Source organism: Ipomoea triloba, chromosome 10, assembly GCF_003576645.1.
Source record: "Ipomoea triloba cultivar NCNSP0323 chromosome 10, ASM357664v1".
Lineage (NCBI taxonomy): Eukaryota > Viridiplantae > Streptophyta > Magnoliopsida > Solanales > Convolvulaceae > Ipomoea > Ipomoea triloba.
In genome coordinates this window covers 18,705,117-18,718,486 of record NC_044925.1, presented here as the reverse complement: position 1 = coordinate 18,718,486, position 13,370 = coordinate 18,705,117, and the positions used below count along the sequence as shown (strand labels likewise).

General features: G+C 34.5%; 1 long non-coding RNA gene across 3 annotated transcripts; it reads right to left on the bottom strand.

Annotated features, from left to right (window-relative positions):
• Nucleotides 1-921: 921 nt before the first annotated feature.
• LOC116032949 lies at nt 922-5,287 on the bottom strand. Of its 3 annotated transcripts, none has more exons than XR_004100810.1 (3): nt 3,979-5,287; nt 3,121-3,270; nt 922-1,131 (listed from the first exon to the last, which is right to left on the bottom strand). It is a non-coding gene; the product is annotated as an uncharacterized LOC116032949 (long non-coding RNA). The 3 variants fall into 3 exon arrangements; XR_004100811.1 differs by lacking the exon at nt 922-1,131 and adding an exon at nt 1,338-1,771; XR_004100809.1 differs by lacking the exon at nt 922-1,131 and having other exon boundaries at nt 3,062-3,270; nt 3,979-5,285.
• Nucleotides 5,288-13,370: the final 8,083 nt, after the last annotated feature.

The window sequence follows — 13,370 nt, the reverse complement described above, 5'->3', positions numbered from 1 at the left end:
TCCTTTTCTCGAATAGTTTCATTGTTTTCAACATCAACAAACTGGCTTTCTAAATCTGTCCAAAACCTTTCCCCCGCCAAATGCACCACTTCGCTTTTCATCTGCAAATCGTTTTTGGACCATGTCAACCGTCCAAGCTGATATGGCATGGGATTTTCTTTCTATATGCTGCTCTTTGAATTGCAACCTATTAATGTATGAAAACTAAAAAATAAAAAATAAAGTTAGTATGAAAGCCAAAGATTCATTAAGAGAATAAACAACATACATTGAATCAAAGGTATTACCACTAAGAAGATGAGTGGACCAGTGAAGAATGTAGTGGGTGTCTTCGTCCATTTTTCAACATTGTCAATAAGACTTTTGAAAATATATCCACACCAGTTCAAATTCTTTATGTTGTTCACATCCATCAATGAGTGCAAGATTTTAAAGTTTGATGTCCATTTGGCGTGGCCCTTGAACAAACTAGAAACAACAAACACCACAAAATCCCTTTTGAACATATCACCATGGTCTTTCCTCCAAAGTCTTTTTTCACCAATGGAGAACAACTATCTATTCTCCAATGCACTCTCCATTCTTACACCAGGTTGTTATATTCTGTAGTTGCATTTGAGTTGTTCCCTTCAACAACTTGAATATCACTCTTGGGGAGGCCTAATGTGCTCTCCACATCATCCTCTGTCAGCAACATTTCTTCTTTTTCCAACCTCAAAGCACATCTATACACATCAAAGTTTGTTACCAAATAGGTAGTCAACATTCTATCCAAGCTGGACAACTTAATCTCTAGCAATGAGCCAAAACCAATCTCCCGGACAGCGTTTTTCTGTTCATCAGTGAGCTTTGGCAACAATTTATTAAGCTCCATAGGTGACATCCTTGACTTGAGCAATCTAGGTTCATTTGTAGGTTGAATTTTCCCTTTTCATTTTTCTTTCTTTACCGCACTAGGAGCAGTGCCCTAATCAGATTGACCTCTATCTTGATTTCTCTTCGATCTCTCTTCTCTAGCACAGTTTGATGATCTTTCAGTTTGAGTCTGTTCAGTGTTTGTAGTTTGTTTCCTTTTCCGGTAGGTTTTTGTAACCTTTTCTAATGTAAGATTCAAGTCTTGGCTAGACATATCTGCTACAACTAAAATGTTAGTAAGACATTGATATTATGTTTAGTAAATATTAAATTTCTTAGTAGATGGGGTGGAGTGTGCCGAATAAATCCAGCCATGCATAAAAATAATGTACCATATCCATTAAAATAATGTACCTAATGGACAGAAATAATGTACCATAATCAGAAACACAACTTTCAAATTATAAAGTACACAGAAATGATACATAAAAATAATGTACCCTATGAATTAAAATAATGTACCTACTGCATATAAACAATGTACCTCAATCAGAAGCACAAGTCTCAAATCAGAAATTACACAGAAATGATGAAATAGAGTAAGTTAGACCTCACTGGACTCATGCTTTACTGCTATAGGACTGATAACTCCTACAAACAAGTTGCAGACATATACACCTAGAATAAAGAGGTATAAATGTATAATGTGAATGGAGGGGGCAATTCCCCCACCCCACCCTGCATTTATGGTGCCTAATTACTGGCAATTGTGTCTAGGCAAAAAAAAAAAAAAAAAACTCTCAAGTAATTTATATTTTAATTTCAAATTTATTTTTGTGCACCCCGCAATTTCCTTCAATAGTTCAATCTGCTTGAAAAATGTACACCTTACATCACAACCAACAAATACCATGCCCTGCAAGACCCACATTATGAGTGTTATGGTACACATACCACATAAACCACCCACAGCCCTATTGAAAGTGCAGCAAATAAGCATGTGAATTTGTACTTTAGAATAATGATAACTCTATTGCAATGGATGCTGGATGGAGATGCAAATATAAGAGTTATTAAATGTAAAACAACAGAATAAGACTAGTTAGCCACTTCACACTTCTGATCATAGTATCATACCAAAGAAATTAATCCTTGTTTTCTGATCTCCCCAAACACAACAATGATTTAAAGGCCAAGGACACTAATGGCTACAAGATAAAGCAAAGAGTGAGAAGCATAATTTGATACAAATGAGTTTGTGTGGGAGTAAGTGGTGCAATGAGTTTGTTATATTACTATTGTACTATTACTTCTAGATGAGTTCCTGCGCAATGCATGGAGTAACGTTGTATATTTTTAAATATTTATTTTACTTATCTCTATATAAAGTTTAAATATTGTTTACATATTTACTTCTACTCTGTATTATTACTATGGCTTATTTCTTTTTTTTCCCACCATCATAAATATTTAGAAGACAATTTTAGCAAGGACCCAAGGACATACTTTAAGAATTTACATAGAAGAATGCAAAAAATCATATGATGGTTAAGAAAGTAATTGTAACCATCCTGATTTAACTAGCCTTCTTAAATACTTTTAACTGTGATGTAAACATAGAATAGACAGATTAGTTTGGAGACTTTCACCAAACTTTGGCTTTTAATGACAGTGTAATTCAAATCCTAGTTGATCCCATCTCTATCTACATGTGACTCTATCTTAAGAAAGAAAATACAGTACTAGAAAAGAAACCATCATAATGTATTTGCAGCAAAGAGTCAACTTAGAAGTCATAATGGCTCTGCAATGTTAGTAACCAACATGGAGTTCCCACCTGTTTAGAGATCAGAATCTTCTAAGTACGTAAAAGGAAAATATACAATGACCTAGATTAAAAACAAGGAAAGCACAATGTGATTAAGAGCAAGGACAGTTCTGCTAAGTGCTAATAAAGGGAACGTAAGTAATATCTAACAGTAGCAATGGCCACAACAATCCAAATAAACCAGTCCATCCATTCACCCTAATGAACCAGATCTTGCAAAGCTGAAAAACAGCCATTCTAACATCACCACAACAAATACAGTCACCTATAGGTTATACGCTAAGGCACAATTACATAAACTAACCAGATATTAATCAACTTAAATAAAGGAACAAATATTAGAATCTATCTAGGCAGTCACACACACTCACACAGAACTTTTGCAAGGAATCTTACTTCTCATTGAACTCATAACAAGATAAAGAAATAGTACCTACCTCCAAATGAATCACGTAGCAGTCTTGTTAACTTAGAATCTCTTATAGGTATATGCAGACTATTTTTAGCCACTGCATTTATACATTTTCCCAAAGAAGTAAGTGACAGGTTAATAAATTTAGCCTCATCCACCAAGTGACCTTCACTTTCTGCAACATGGAAAAATGACAATTAGTTCATACTTTTGGACTAACAATCAGCTAGACATAGTGGTAGGCTGCCATTCAAAAACACATTAATAATGAAGACTAAAAAGTATCAGTAAGAAAGAAAATAAATGTAATATAGGCATTGGGTAGAAGGCTAAGATAGAAATTTAGATCGTCATAAGATGAAGTGAACTAGAGTTGTCTAATTGCTCATCAGTAAGAAAGAAAATAAATTTAATATAGGCATTGGGTGGAAGGCTAAGATAGAAATTTAGATCATCATAAAGAGGAAGTGAACTAGATATATCTAATCGCTCAGACCCTGCAAGATCAACTATCAGCAGCTTGCTTTTCTGAACTATAGGTATATTATTGCCATGCCTATCAGTTTTGCTGTATTTCTCTTTGAAAGAGAAGCCACTTATCCCTCACATTGTATAATACAGCTTCATGTTTAGTCTTCTGGACTAAGAATTTTGTCAATGTTCCAATTTTGGGTCCTTTCAAAATCATGATTGTTACATTAGAACAGGTAAAATGCTTGTCATGCCAACAAGGTTTAAATATTAATCCCTAAACTGAGTAAGAACCCTAGGTAGTAAAAAATGTACTATATGCATATCAATAATCTACTCTGTACACAAATACAACCTGCTAAAAAACAATAAACAAGGAAATTTGTGCTTGAACAAGGAATGAGATGTTTACCTTCAAGAACAAGCAATGGAGTGGTTTTGTCTGTCTTCTTGTGGCGATGGCGATGGCGTGGAGAGTGAGGAAGCAGTGGAGATGGCAATGACGATGGCGTCTGAGTTTTCTCTACTGCGTCTCTCCACAATGACGACAGAAGCAGTGATGATACAAACGTTATTGCAATGGCGTCCGATCTTCTCCTGCGTCTCTCCACAGATTGAGTTTTTATATTTAAAAAAAAAAAGGTAAATCACCTATTTGGTCCCTCAGTTGTTATCAAACTGTCAATGTTGCTCCTTAACTCCGTATTCATCGATTTAGTCCCAGAAAATAATTGTTTTTGTCACATAACTCCATCCGGCCAGTTTCCGGCGAACACTCCAATTAGCAAGGGTAAAGTAGTCTTTTCCTCTCTTCAATACTTCCTCCTCTTCGTATAACACCAGAGACCAGGGGCAAGTTTTCGGCAGCTCGCACCCATCGGGCTTCCACCGCCTCTGGGTTGGGAACCCATTCTCCAGTGAAGCTATCGCAGCGGCTGATGCTCTCCGCCGTCTTGATACGCCGGGGTTCGGGATCCTGCTCAAATCTGTCCCGTCGATTCTCAGATAGACAAAGAGGTGAAAGAGGAGCGGAGTTGAACTTAGACAGACAAATGGCAACATCCTAACACTAACAGAGGTAGCTAGGGAAGATACTCCAATCCAATACCCAATACTCAGATAGACATGGTCCATACGTGTTGGCGTACAACAAATCATCAAAAGGAATCTCCAAAGGCAAGAATATATATAAAAAAGATAAGAAAAATACAGTAAAAAACAGAAAGTAATTCACTATTGGTTGTAGTGCTGTGCACTGGAGAGGAAAAGGAAATTGTTAATGAATTGGACTGTGATTGTTATGACATGATGAAGATAATGAGACCCATTCACAAAGTTGTCTCCTTTCATCACCGTTTCTGTATGCTCGCCTCTCTCTGCCTTCTTCTCCCGCACTCCTTCAAACCCATTTCCCCTCTTCCCTTCCCATTCTCTCTTCCTTCCGCAAATCCCTTCCATTAATTTGCCTTCTTTCTCTAATCTCTGCCATGCCCTCCTCCTCCAGATCTCCTCATCTTCTCCTGCTCAGTGTCGTAAAAAACGAGGACGGCGGTGGAGCTTTCGTCGCTAACGACGCTGCTGCTTCAACTGATCCTTCTGCTCACAGGGTCTCCGCCGGCTGCTTTACGGGGGGCTTTGAGGCCGGAGGGGCATTAAAGGGGAAGTTAGGTTTGATTGTGAAGTCAGGGTGTGTTAGGAAGTCAGGGCTTCTTCAACAATAGCGGCGACGAAGAGGGGGAGGATTGAAGAAAGGAAAAGACTACTTTACCCTTGCTAAATCGGAGTGTTCACCGGAAATTGGCCGGATGGAGTTATGTGACCAAAAACAATTATTTTCAAGGACTAAATCGATGAATACAGAGTTAAGGGGCAACATTGACAGTTTAATAACAATTGAGAGACCAAATCGATGATTTACCCGAAAAAAAAAAAAAGACGCGCGACCTGTGTCGCACATCTAACGGCGCCATCTCTCCTTAAGTGGAGAGACGGCATCGTTTCCATGCAATAACGTTTGGCATGAGCAAATTATTGTGTGGACCATGGTCCACATAGTGTTGTGTGGACTATAACAAAAATTACATTTTAATATATTAAATGTACATTATTTGTGTCAGTATACAAATAATGTATATCCCCTAAATGTAATATACATTATTTTCATCAAATATCAGCGCATTTCTAGCTCACCAAATATTGTAAAGAGGACACATAATAGCAAGGGCCCAATTTTTTAATGAACCCGAGACCCTGTACATACCTGTTGATCCATTTGATAGCACCATTTAAGGTCTCTCTCTTATCGTTGTCTTTAAGGTTGGTGTTTTTTGTCGAATTATAATCATGACTTTGGAGGAATTCATAGAGCTGGATTTTTGCAGTTTTCTGAAGAAATTCTTTTTCCAGAGTGGCTGATAACTAGCTGAGTCAACGGATTTAATCCCCTTCTCTCGATGCCGGTCACGTGGAGTGTTCTCGATTAGTTTCGGCGATTTGGTTATCAGTGGTTAACAGTTAGCGGTAGCGGATTGTGTTAGCGGTTATCAAACAGTGGATTGCATTAGCAGGTTTGACCAGCAGATTGTATTAGCGGTTTGTAAAAAGATGTTTGGTAAAATTAACTGTTTAGATTAGCGGTTAATATGTAAAATGACCTAAAAGGGCATTCATATTATTATTATTATTAGTATATTAATATTAATAATAATAATATTATTATTATTATTATGTAATTATAAAATAAAATTTACAATAACAATTACAACAATAATTACAACAACTATAACACCACCACTACTACTACTAATAATAATAATAATAATACAAAAAAAAAAAATTAAAAAAAAAAAAAAANTGTTGGCGTACAACAAATCATCAAAAGGAATCTCCAAAGGCAAGAATATATATAAAAAAGATAAGAAAAATACAGTAAAAAACAGAAAGTAATTCACTATTGGTTGTAGTGCTGTGCACTGGAGAGGAAAAGGAAATTGTTAATGAATTGGACTGTGATTGTTATGACATGATGAAGATAATGAGACCCATTCACAAAGTTGTCTCCTTTCATCACCGTTTCTGTATGCTCGCCTCTCTCTGCCTTCTTCTCCCGCACTCCTTCAAACCCATTTCCCCTCTTCCCTTCCCATTCTCTCTTCCTTCCGCAAATCCCTTCCATTAATTTGCCTTCTTTCTCTAATCTCTGCCATGCCCTCCTCCTCCAGATCTCCTCATCTTCTCCTGCTCAGTGTCGTAAAAAACGAGGACGGCGGTGGAGCTTTCGTCGCTAACGACGCTGCTGCTTCAACTGATCCTTCTGCTCACAGGGTCTCCGCCGGCTGCTTTACGGGGGGCTTTGAGGCCGGAGGGGCATTAAAGGGGAAGTTAGGTTTGATTGTGAAGTCAGGGTGTGTTAGGAAGTCAGGGCTTCTTCAACAATAGCGGCGACGAAGAGGGGGAGGATTGAAGAAAGGAAAAGACTACTTTACCCTTGCTAAATCGGAGTGTTCACCGGAAATTGGCCGGATGGAGTTATGTGACCAAAAACAATTATTTTCAAGGACTAAATCGATGAATACAGAGTTAAGGGGCAACATTGACAGTTTAATAACAATTGAGAGACCAAATCGATGATTTACCCGAAAAAAAAAAAAAGACGCGCGACCTGTGTCGCACATCTAACGGCGCCATCTCTCCTTAAGTGGAGAGACGGCATCGTTTCCATGCAATAACGTTTGGCATGAGCAAATTATTGTGTGGACCATGGTCCACATAGTGTTGTGTGGACTATAACAAAAATTACATTTTAATATATTAAATGTACATTATTTGTGTCAGTATACAAATAATGTATATCCCCTAAATGTAATATACATTATTTTCATCAAATATCAGCGCATTTCTAGCTCACCAAATATTGTAAAGAGGACACATAATAGCAAGGGCCCAATTTTTTAATGAACCCGAGACCCTGTACATACCTGTTGATCCATTTGATAGCACCATTTAAGGTCTCTCTCTTATCGTTGTCTTTAAGGTTGGTGTTTTTTGTCGAATTATAATCATGACTTTGGAGGAATTCATAGAGCTGGATTTTTGCAGTTTTCTGAAGAAATTCTTTTTCCAGAGTGGCTGATAACTAGCTGAGTCAACGGATTTAATCCCCTTCTCTCGATGCCGGTCACGTGGAGTGTTCTCGATTAGTTTCGGCGATTTGGTTATCAGTGGTTAACAGTTAGCGGTAGCGGATTGTGTTAGCGGTTATCAAACAGTGGATTGCATTAGCAGGTTTGACCAGCAGATTGTATTAGCGGTTTGTAAAAAGATGTTTGGTAAAATTAACTGTTTAGATTAGCGGTTAATATGTAAAATGACCTAAAAGGGCATTCATATTATTATTATTATTAGTATATTAATATTAATAATAATAATATTATTATTATTATTATGTAATTATAAAATAAAATTTACAATAACAATTACAACAATAATTACAACAACTATAACACCACCACTACTACTACTAATAATAATAATAATAATACAAAAAAAAAAAATTAAAAAAAAAAAAACGTAAATGATGTGGAATCATTCTGATCCCACATCGAAAAAAAATGGAAGAGGAGCACTTGAGCTCCTCTTCCAATTTTAATATGCTCCTCTTGAGATGGGAGGAGCCGTAAGGTTAAGGTTCAATGAACCTTATTAAAGGCTTCTTAGAAGCCTTAAAGGCTAGAAGCCTTTCGGCTTCTCAATTAGCTTTAGTGTTTTTGTTTTTTTTTTTTTTTTTTTTTTTTTTTTTTTAATAATTCAGAGTAAGGGCATTTTGGGAAAAAAAATATTTTCTCAAAACGCCAAACTCAAACGCTGCTAACCAAACACCTACTTTGGCGTTTTGACCCTTGGTCGAAACGCCAAAGTTGGCGGATTCGCCACTAACCAAATATGCCCATTGTGTTAAGATACAAAGGGCTTGTTTGGTTATCAGCGGTTAGCTATTAGCGTTAGCGGGTTGTGTTAGCGGTTATCAAACAGCGGATTGTATTAGCAGGTTTGACCAACGGATTGTATTAACGGTTTGTAAAAAGATGTTTGGTAAAATTAGCTGTTTAGATTAGCGGTTAATATGTAAAATGACCTAATATTATCATTATTATTATATAAAATAAAATTTACAATAACAATTACAACAACAACAACAACAATAATAATAATAATAATAATAATAATAATACAAAACAAAAAAAAAAATTATTAAAAAAAAAAAAGAAAGACAAAAGTTTGCAAATCAGACGTGGGATATTTTATCCCACATCGAATGAATTTGGAAGAGGAGCACTTGAGCTCCTCTATATCCTCTTCCAAATTTAAAAAGCCTCAAAGCCCAAAGGCCTCTCGCTGCTTCTCGCAGCTAGAAGCCTTTGGCTACAGTAATTAATTTTTTTTTTTTATAAAATTAGTAGTGAGGGTGTTTTGGGGAAAATTTGTATTTTTCCCAAAACGCCGAACTCAAACGCTGCTCATAGCAGCGTTTGAGTTTGTAGCGGTTTGGAGCAATCCGCTGCTCCAAACCGCTGCTAACCAAACATAAACTTTGGCGTTTTGACCAGGTCAAAACGCCAAAGTTGGCAGATCCGCCAAAATTTGGCGGATCCGTCAATAACCAAACATGCCCAAAGAGAGAAAAGTTAATATTGTGGGTTGCGTTTTTACTTTTTTCAACCTGTATTCTTTGAGTGTATTTTTATATTATAATTTAAAATTGGGCTATAATGCACATGGGTCAAACTACATAGCCGGTTCTTTAACACTTCCCCCATTTTGAATTTAACCGGTTGACCACTTAAAATTGGACAACCAATTAGCTAGTCTAACCCATAGTCTTATAAACTCATATTTGCTCTCTTATTTTATCAACGTGGGATTCTTAACATATATATTTTTACCCTTAGAAATATAATACAGTATATCATACGATGACAATATGATAAATATATACAAATTTATACATACAAGCCTTACCTATTATACATAACCGAAACCATAATTCTTTCTCTGTTTGAATGTTATTTTATTTCCCTCCCATCTCATTTTCTTTCTCTTTATTTCCCATCTTCTCCCTTCTCTCTATTTGTTCTTCCTTCTTGTTCTTTGTTCTTGTTCATTGTATTGTATTGCTCCCTTGTGGTTGGCGTTTAAGAGTAGTAGCAGAAATCATAGATGGAAGGCGACGAACGACAACATCTACGGCGGATGATGACGGCTTGTACACTTTTACACTTTAACATCTACTCTGTCTCTTTTATTTATCAATCACGTACTCCGTAACTCATTTTATATGGTAACATTTTTTAAAATTAATCTTTTCATGTCTAACTATGACTTTTTTTACTCTTATTTTTAGCTTGCAATGATAAAAAAAAATAAAAAATATTTGTCCGATATTACTACATGCACTATCACATGGTTTAGTATTCAAATTAATATAACAGTAACAATGGTAATTATATTAATCTAATTTTCTTATTATGTGTTTCTATATTTTAATACATTCAATACAATTATCTTTTATACATTTAACTACAATTATTTTTCTAGAAAATTCTAAAATTGCATGCATTGACATTAATGCAACATTTGACAACAACCACAATTTTGTGTCGTGGTCGATCAATAGTAATAGAAGTTACCATTGAGAACATGCACGTACTTCAATACAGGAACTTCAGATTTCATGATAAAAAAAAATAATTTATATCTTGGAGGCATTGTACTTTTTAGACATACTACTATACTAGTTTCTTTCACTTTTGAAACCTTTTTATACTACAGTTACAACAACGCCACCTACTTCAAAGGCGAAATGAAACTAGAGCCAAATCGTTATGAGGACTACATAACATCTCGACATTATGAACAAGGTAACATTAACTAGAGCCATGTTATTTGGAGTAAATACCCAAAATGGTCCATCGACTATGTCATAATTCACAAATTAGTCCTCAACTATCAATTTTACCAATTAAGTTCTCAACTATTCAATTCTTACTCAATAATTCACAAATCAATCCTTCATTGAGAACCTTATTGAGTAAGAATTGAACAGTTGAGGACTTTAATTTATTGAGTAAAAATTGAATAATTGAGGATCTTATTGAATAAAGATTGAATAGTTGAGAACTTAATTTGTTAAACTTGATAGTCGATGACCAATTTGTGAATTTCGCTATACTCGAGTGACCATTTTGGGTGTTAACTCCGTTATTTGTAAGGTATATTATTATTATTATATTTGTTTTATCATTTTTTACGTAATAAGTAATATTATTTTATTATTTTATAAATAATTGGACTAATAATTTTTTATTATTACTAAATCAATCATAAAATATAGGGTCACACTTGTCTAATACCGTCTCATGTATCTTTATCCGTGAGATGGGTATGGTCAAAATGAATGTAATACTTTATTAATGATTTAGTATTGCATTTGCTGATATAAGTATTACATTTCATCTTGACCCAACCTATCTCACGGATCAAAATCCGTGAAACAGTCTCATACAAATTTTTGCCTAAAATATTTTATCTTATTAAATATTAATTACTACTCAGATTTAATTGTGAATTGTTGTCTTAATAAATATATCAAAATTACTACCAATTTTATAACTATTATGATTTATAGTCATTCAAAAAACAATTATTCATTATTCATTAACTATTAATAAATCATTATGAATTAGTAATTATTAAACAATTATTAGAAATCATGTTTTTTATGCTAATAAACGTATACATTTTACTTTAAAAGTTTTACGCTTCAAATTTATTGGGAACGCTACTTAATTCTTGTTATACAAAATTACCCTTATACGTTATAACTCTGTTACTATTTAATTCTAACATTGATGACTCTATCATATTACCATGCACTTATATCTATTATCGTTTTATTAAAATTAATATTTAATTAATTTAATTGTTGATTATATTTTAATTAAATTTCTACGAATGGTAAATCATTTGTGTGTAATATATATACATATATATATATATACACATATATATATATATACACATATATATATATACATATATATATATATACACACATACACACACACACACACACACACACACACACACACACACACACACACACACACACATATATATATATAGGTGTTCATGTGCGACCTGGTTATTAGGTATGGTCGTGCGACCTTTTTTCAGCCATTAGATTAGATCAAGTCATCAAATCAACGCGCAATATATATATGTTACAAAACACACCATTCTACGTACTAAAATGCACCAGAGGACCGATAAAACACACAATTCTACACTATAACCAAATGCACCTATTCACTTAAAATTCATTAATATACGTAATAAAACGCATCATTCTACGTATTAAAATGCACCACAATGTGCCTCATGTCAGGTTATAAACATGCACTATTTACACATATTAGAAAATATGTGCTAAAATATGCACCATTCTACGTATTAAAATGCACCAAAACGTGTGTTAAAATGCACAGTTCCACTTATTAAAAATCCTCATCCTAGATTATAAACATGCACTATTACACTTATTAGAAAACATGCATTAAAATACACACCATTCTACGTACTAAAATGCACCAAAGGACGGATTAAAACACACCATTCCATAACACAGTTACACACCATTCTACGTATGAAAATACACCAGATGATTGATTAAAACACACCATTCCACAAAACAATTAATTGTACCAACATACCTAATAAAACGCACCACAACATGTATTAAAACGCACCACACAATGTATTAAAATGCACAATTTCAATTCATGTAATATAGACACTTAAATTATCAAAAAGTCCTCCACTTAACCTGCGCGAACTACAATTGCCAGCATTAGATTAGGCGAAGTGGACGTCAAAGATAAGGTCGCACAACCGCACCGGAACAACATACCACATATGAATAGAAATATATATATATATATATATATATATATATATATATATATATATATATATTATTTGCGTATATATAACTTCAATTATAATTTTGATTTTTGTGCATACAAAATGCTAGTTAGATTTATAAGTTGCTGATTATTATATTGTACGCGTGAAATTAGACTTTTTTTTGTCTTTAAGTATTTAAATACAAGAAATTTCATAATCGATCTTGGAAGAATATCAGACTAAAATGATTAAATCAAGGGCTGGTCCTGAGCACGGGCGAGCTGGGCGACCGCCCATGCATATATATGTATATATATATGTATATATATATATATATATATANTGGGCGACCGCCCATGCATATATATATATATATATATATATATATATATATATATATATATATATATATATATATATATATATATATATATATGATGTTGTTTTTCATGGTGAGGTGGATAAGTGGTAAAACGAGGAAAAATCCCCGAGTGTCGTATCTCTCAAGGATGACAAATTGGAGTGAATTGGTGTTGACATTTAGGAGGTTAATAGATAAGAATAGCAAGGATTACTACGGGTCATTTAAGTGATATGTTGGGGCTTTGAGAACAAAATTAAACTAAAACAATCTAAAGGGATAAAGGGGTGCATGCCACAGCCAAACCAAGCGATTAATTATCATATGGGAATTTGGAAATGAGTTGCGGGATTGAATTAGGGAGTCACGGTATGTGTACCGAGTGGCGTTACACTCAGACTCTCAATCCTCATTCGGTTGAGACATTTTATCGAACATCTTGCCTACTACTCCTCCCGGACCTTGTCCTTTCGGACTAAGGG